The sequence below is a fragment of the Falco rusticolus genome, chromosome 13 (assembly GCF_015220075.1).
Source record: "Falco rusticolus isolate bFalRus1 chromosome 13, bFalRus1.pri, whole genome shotgun sequence".
NCBI classification, from domain to species: domain Eukaryota; kingdom Metazoa; phylum Chordata; class Aves; order Falconiformes; family Falconidae; genus Falco; species Falco rusticolus.
The window spans coordinates 20,089,352-20,096,817 of record NC_051199.1 but is presented as its reverse complement, the minus strand read 5'-3'; the positions used below and the strand labels follow the sequence as shown (position 1 = coordinate 20,096,817).

The window sequence follows — 7,466 nt, the reverse complement described above, 5'->3', positions numbered from 1 at the left end:
TTTTGGCAAGACGTTCGGCTTCACCGTGACTCAGGGAGCTGACAGCTCTCAAGTACATCCCAAGGATGAATAAGAAGCGACAGAGCAGGTAGCGATTTCTTGCAGTCAGCCGGAGTCTCTGCGAAGATGGTCTCAAAACTGTCTCGCTGCCTTAGTGGCCAGAGGACGCCTGTCACGGCCACTTGACCTGCAGGCAGATGGTTACTGTCTGTCTAACACTGTCTTTTGGGGCTTGATAGGCACTTTTAAAATGCAGATAGATGGTGAGCCCTGGCTGGGGAAGGAGGCAGCGCTCAGCAGCTGAACGCCGGCATTAGGATGTGCAGGGCAAGTTGCTGGAGAATGCGGTGTGTGGCTTCTATCAGGGGGCAACTTGGTAGCCCCCATCTGTGTTGTGCAAGCCCAAGGTTGGCAGGGCAAAGTCAGAAGGGTTTGTGGAGCTGGATGGAAGAGCAGGAGTGTGTCATGGGGCTGATGTCATCCACCTGTGATGTCACCACTGTCTTCTCTGATAGAGCACTTCCAGTGATAGCGGAGCTTCTGCAGCCTGTCTGCCAGCCTGGCACTTGCTCTGTACAGCGTAATTAAGCAAATATATTAATAGAATGGGAGCTGGGGCCTGGGTAATGTTCTTCTGTGACAGACAAATGCAGAGACAAAGCAGACGCTTACTTCAGAAGTACTGCAGGATGCATTAACGGGCACAAACTCGCATCCCATTAGTGCCATTGCTGTTAGGCAATGCCGAATCATTTGCATTTTAAACAAAGCTCCCAGATCAGCTCCAGTCCAGGACCAGCTCCAGGAAAACTGCAAGGCTGTGTCTGTACTGGGGGTGGTCCAGGAATACCCTGCTAAAGAAAACAAACGTTGCATGGGCTCAGCTTTTGTACTGTTTGCAAAGCCACCCCTGCAGAGGTGACACAGGATGGGAATAAGAGCGTGGAAGATGCTGGCAGGGCTCATCTCTGCCAGTCTCTCCCAGGGCAGTGGTGTTGGTCCAAGCTGATGCTCCCTCCTGGCCCACAGCCGTGCCCGTGCTCAGGTAGCCCATCAGTGACTTAAATGTGGCCCATGGGGTGGCTCAGCAGGGAAGGACCCTGCCAGCCCCATCTGCAGGGACAACTCCTGCACATCTGCATCACTTACAAGAACATCCTGCCCATCTCTGCTGAAACAGCTCTGCAAGCCCTGAAACTGCCAGTTTCCCATCCCTGGCCTTACATGACGGTCTTAACAAATTATGGCATAAGTATACCAGGGGAGGGAAGGCGGCTTTCACAAAAGATTGGGAATGTGATAAAGCAGGAGACATTTTTTTCATCAAGAGGGAGATCTATTCATTTGAGCGGACAGTGTGGCAGAAACAAGCCATTTGGAGGCATGGGGAGGGGAGGAGTGGGGTACCGCAGACAAAAACCGAAGGGCTAATTGTGTAAAGCTGGTGAGGAGACGCCTTGGTCTGAGCCACCAGTGTGCTAATGGGGAGGTTGCTTAGCTACGGTGGCGGTGATGGTACCTCAGCCGCCCCAGGAAGGGAGGGAGTGCTGAGCATAAACAGAGGAGGAAGGAGGGTCATTAAAGTGTTCCCTAAAGATGCTTAACTAGTGGTGGGAGGAAATAAATAAGGAGGAGAAGTTGGTCTGAGTGCCAGGGAGGAAGCCGAGCTGTCAGGAAGATGGCTTGTTTGCTGCTAGAAGCCGTCTCTTGTCACTAATTTTGACTGGAGACTTTCGCCTAGCATGGTTTCTCCAGCTATCAGGCATCCCTGCCTTTATCTTCTCTCTGCCACTTTCTCGTTCAATTCCTTCCTGATGAAGGTGAAGGCTGGGGAGCTCTGGTGTGTGGGACTGGAAGCGGGGCCAAGTGCCACCCCAGTATGGCCAGGAGAGCCTGTGGCTGGGAGCACATGTGCCACCCCTTCACGTGCTCCTCAAGCTTTGCGGGAAGCAGCCAGATGGCTTTGCCACCTGCCCTCTATCAGCAAACATCACCCAAACTGACCGGAGCCTGAAGCCTGTGGTTTACCTTAACAGGGAATCGCTAACAAAGCTTTGCCTCTGTCCTGGTCCCGTCCGGCGCTCGGCAGTGGGCAGGGAGAAAATCACGGCAAGTGGCACTGACAGCACCAGCCCTAAACAACAGTTAGGAGGAGAATTATTTTAATGAATACATTTCCTTTCAATTGTATGCGAATAGCGAGATCCCATTAGAATGGGGAAGCAATTAGAGCTAATAAAGATGAACGCGCAGCACTGGGTGCATGTGGAATAACAAACAGTGAACAAAGGATTCAGGAGAGAACTGACTCTAATCCAAATAAATGAGCATTGATGAAAGGGAAAGCAGCTTGGGTCTCCTGCCGTGAGACACGCTTCCTCCCCGCCGGCTCCCTGCCGCACGTCACCTCACCGTGGCAGGGAAAGTCACGCTGGGGGCCAGATGCAGAGGCGGACGGTCAGTGGGACAGTCCCTGCCTGCAGCCGGCCAGCCCGGGAAGCATTGGAGTGGTGGCCATGGTCCCTGGGGAGCATCCCACAGGATTTTGCATGAAGGTGGCAAACGGCCCCAGCCGCGGTAAGGGCTCAGAGGTGTTTGGCAAGGCTGGAGTGGAGAGAAGGTGCTGGACTGGGAGGGTGGAGGCAGCGCATCAACTCCTGCCGTTTCCCATCTTGCATTTGATTATTGGTGGCGATCACCCGCCAAAATTAACAAGCCTGGTCACAACTGGCACGTGACTAGCCTGAAATCTTCAGTGCTATGGCGAGGTGGAGTGTGAAGGAAATAACAGCCTCTTCACGATGGTGTATTTACACAGTAGGCTCACAGGAAAATTGGGTGAACTGATAATTACCCAAGGATATTATTGGCTTTGGCAGAGTTAATAATAATTAGTACTCTTCCTTTTCCAGGCTCCTTACAGGAGAGACCTTTTATAATCCGCAGAATACAAAGAACCCAAACCACTAAGAGCTGCTTCCACATGTGGCCTGGGGGAAAAAACACCCCGAGTCTTTCTGCTGGCAGACTCCAAGGGTGAAAATCACCCAAAAGACACTGGGGAGCCACAGTGGGAAATAATAATAGTGGTAGTAGTAATAATAACAACAACAATAACAATAATGACTACGGTAAACAATTTTCTGTATTCGAAAAAAAAATCTTGTGTTGTGACTGCATTTTCCCTAGTCTATCTAGCACAGTCGAGCCAGCGATAAATCCAGCCCTGACACTTGACAGACTTCCAGACCGGTGTGGGATGCTGGAAACTGCCCTGCTGTTCCTCTCCTGGTGCTGGCAGCTCCTGGTTTGCTTTCTAGCTGCTGCTCTCAGTGGCAGCACAGCACTTTCTCTTCCCAGAAAGCAGATAGCTGTCACCTCCTGCTGCATTCCCCATCCTTGCAGTGTCTCCGCACCTCTGTGAGCCCCCGGTGCCTGCGAGCCAGCAGCTCTGCACCACAAAGCACCCCGGGGCTTATGTGCCATGGCCGCTGCACCTGAGCTTGGGGCTGAGCACCCAGCCTGCTCGCCAGCACCATGCAGGACACAGCCCTCCCCCCTGCCCACCAGCCTGCTCTGCCTGCTGCTGCCCCCCTGGGAACAGCCTTTTCTGGGTCAATGCCGCTTGACAGTTTGGGTTAAATGGGGTGAAATTGTTTTGAGACATGCTGGAAGAGGAGTGTCCTCCCCCAGCCCACAGCCTCCTGGCTTGCTGCTGCCGGGGGGAGAAAGGCGCCGTGGGGAGAGAGGGATCAGCCAGGTGATATGTACTCAGAATTGATGTGTGTGATCAGCCGTGCGAGCCCACCGCCAGCACTGGATGCTGGAAGGGATGGCAAAGGAGGGTGCCCAGACTCTGCACAGACATCCAGCCTCCATCCAGCTCAGCCTACAAGAGCAACCACCTCCCCCTGGGTCCCTCGCCTCCAAACTGAGCCCAAATCTCAGCAGCTTGTTAGACATCCCTAAGAAGCAGTTGCCTGTCACTCCCGCAGCTCCACCTCTCATCCCTGTTACTGAAATAACCTCCTCCCCACTCCTGCCCCACCACACATCCCTGCCTGCTCCGCACCATTGTAGAGACCCTCGGTGCCGCCCCGGGTGCTGCCCTCGCTGCCCTCACCCCCTGCCTGCAGCAACCACTTCCCCACCGTGTAGGACGCTGGCTGCTTCTCCCGCTATGGGCAACCTTCAAACACTCAGAAATCACCAGTGAAATCCCCCCGTGCCCCAAGCTGGCCCATAAATCACGGCATTATAAAAATAAAACAGTTTTGTGCGTGCATGCACATTTCAGGTTGCCTTTTAAACCTGAACTTGTTTCTCACACGTTGGCAGAAGAACAGAGGGGAGTTGGAGTCAAAAGGCAAGCTTGAAAAATAAACGCATACTTCTCTCTTGCTGCTCATGAAGGGCTCCCAGAGGAAAACAGAGAAAAACAGGGCAGGAAGAGGCCCCGGAGGGGTCAGTGTGCCCGTTCCCCAAAGCAAGAGCAAGCTCTTCCCCACAGGCATCAGGCTAGCTTGAGCCTAGAGACTGGGGCGATGGGAGTACCTCCTTGGTGCCCACGGTCCCTTGCTTCCACTGCCTCCCGATTTTCCCCTTTCTCCCTTTTTCTTCCCCTTTTCCCCTGCTTCCTTGTGGCCTCATGCTCACCCCCCTGCGCCTGTCCTGTGTCTCTGCAAAGGCTGCATCACTGCCGTGGTGCCATGGGGACATCCCCACTTGTGCTGAGCCCTGCCCTAGCTGTGCCATGTGCTCTCTGCCCCTGCGTGAGCCACCCAAGGAAGAGACTGAAAGTTGTGCTGTCTTAAGCCATAGTTTAACATAATTAGACATCCTGGCTTGAGGGCAGTAATTACTTTTATAATCCTTAAACATATTTTGAAAAAAAAAATAATTGCCTCCCAATTCAATACCTTTCAAAAATCCTTTTAAAAGGCACTGCCTTCTTCAAACACAACTCAGCCAACAGTAATTACAATAAATTATTCCAAGTTCTAAAAAAAAAATATAGAAATTAATCTATGTGCACAAACTGCTAAGCATTCCTTGTTTATCCTTCCCTCCTGCCAGCCGGGTGCTTCCCGCTCCCTGGCTGCAGCCCTGCCCCTCGCTCACACCCCAGCCCGCTGCCCACGCTGCCCGACAAGGGGTCCCGTCCTGGGGACCCCACAAAGCAGCTGCCTGCCCTTGCCCAGCCCCGGGAGATGTGCTTAAAGCTCATCACATCACAGCTAGGCTAGAGGCAACAGCAACCAGCTGTAGCCGGGGCTTTTCTGTCTTAGCTGCTTTTCAGAGCACAGCCACGGGCAGGCATCACGGAATTTACCAGCTTTTTAGGCAGAGCTTTGCTCTGAACTGCAAAGCAAAGGTGGTACAAGCGCTGACCGATACATTTGATCCTCAGCTGGGATAAATAAGGCATAATTCTGCTCAAGTCAAAGGCAAGAGCATGATTCACAGCAGCTGAGAATCTGGCCAACAGTGTCAGCGGCACGACAATAGCGTAATGTTTTCATTATGCATTGTTTTTTTCCAAATACTTAAAAAATTATCTAGGACTTACTCACACATCCAGTAATAGTTACCAGTCTTGAGTGTTTAGGCAAAGGTTTCTTGAGACAGCAACAGGATTGTAAAAGATTTAGCCATCGCCTCTCCTGCTCCATGCACTTCTATCACTTCTGCTCTCCTCCTCCTCCATGTACACAGTCCAGTAACCTCTTCCTGACAATCTCCAGATCCACAAAATTGCTCACTTGGAATTTTGCAGTAAATAGAAAATTGCTTTGCTCCTTTCTCTTAGGACAGCACAGAAAATGAATCCAAATGAAAAAGCAAGTAGTGTGTATCTGGTAGACATAAACAGCGCAAGAAAGCAATTCTGCTTTTCAGCCCTGCTGCAGAGCAAATGACCTTGGAAATAATAAAGCCTTGGGGCCTGAGCACGAGCGGCATGAGCCTTTATTTGGGGAAAGGCTGGAAAGCAAAACCTGGAGGGATGGATATGGTGATGTGCAAGTCCCCACCAGCTGAAGTGTCTGCACTTGGGTCCACAGCTTGTGGCAGAAGGGGGAAAGAGCTGATTAGCCCTTTCCGCCCGTACCCAGTGCTCCTGGGGCTCTTTGCCCAGACCATCTTCCTCTCCCCCACCAGCTGCTCGTGGTGTGCTACCCCTGGGTTCAGAACGCCTTTCCCCAGGTGGGGTGGCAGGTCGATGCCATGTGGCCAGGGGCAAGCAGCCCTCCCCACCCCAAATTCAGTCACCCCCGCAAACATTTGCAAATGATGAAAACATGGCGAGGAGATCAGGGCTCATTCGCAGCCAAGGGAGCGAGGACAGGCTAAATTTATAACTAATAATTCTAATTACACGTCAAACCACTGCACCAAAACACGACCAAATAGAAAGCATCTGTCGAGCCCCTGGCTCAGCTCCACACCGGCACATCGCAGCCCGCAGCATCACCCACGGTCACCCGTGGTACCTGGCAGCTGGAGCCCCACTGGTGCCCGTCACTCCTCCACGGAGGGGTCAGGGGAGGAGTGAGGAGGGAGAAGGAGAGCTTGGAGCTGAGCGTGGTTTATGTCAAAGGGAAAAGCTGCTTTGGCTGCTGGACCTGCCAAGGGACTGGTACCACCCTGAGCGCCAGGCATTGCTGCTGAGCCGCTGCCACCGCGCAGCTCTGGCTGTACCGGGTCCAGCAGGCACTGCCAGTGCCAGCACCGGCATGCTGGGCACGTCATTGTGTGCTGCAAGCAGGGAAAGTGGTGTTGGGGGGGCTGGGGTTTTTTTTCTTTCTACATTTTTTCCTAGAAATGTCAGAGAAAGGAGAGGAAAGGAAAGGAAAGGAAAGGGAAGGGAAGGAAAGGAAAGGAAAGGGAAGGGAAGGGAAGGGAAGGGAAGGAAAGGAAAGGAAAGGAAAGGAAAGGAAAGGAAAGGAAAGGAAAGGAAAGGAAAGGAAAGGAAAGGAAAGGAAAGGAAAGGAAAGGAAAGGAAAGGAAAGGAAAGGAAAGGAAAGGAAAGGAAAGGAAAGGAAAGGAAAGGAAAGGAAAGGAAAGGAAAGGAAAGGAAAGGAAAGGAAAGGAAAGGAAAGGAAAAACAAAAGGAAAGGAAAAACAAAAGAAAAAGAATAAAAGAATAAAAATATATAAATACATATATTAAAAAAAAGTCTGTGGAGGCAGCCAGCAGAAAAGATGTGTTTAAAAACACAGGATCCTGGAAAACAGCAATGGGGCAAGGAGTGCGTGCTCTGCTTGGCACAGTTTGCCTGGTGCCAAGGGCACCGTGTCTGCCCACGCCACGAGAGGGACAGTGGCTCCGCAGGGCAGCGCGTGGGTCCCGGGGGCAGTTTCTCACCACCGCAACTCCCCCAGCACTGCTTTGCCGACCCATCTATCCCATACAAGGGACTGAAACTGGTTGGTAATTTCAAGAAAGGCTGTTGATCTGAAATAAT

At 52.1% G+C, this 7,466-nt stretch overlaps 1 long non-coding RNA gene across 1 annotated transcript in view; it reads right to left on the bottom strand.

The window, feature by feature from the left end:
• Positions 1–6,847, bottom strand: part of LOC119156933 — a 30,546-nt gene extending 23,699 nt beyond the window's left edge. The window contains exon 1 of the long non-coding RNA XR_005107320.1: positions 5,574–6,847. This is a non-coding gene — a long non-coding RNA (uncharacterized LOC119156933). The remainder of the gene's footprint in view (positions 1–5,573) is intronic.
• Positions 6,848–7,466: the final 619 nt, after the last annotated feature.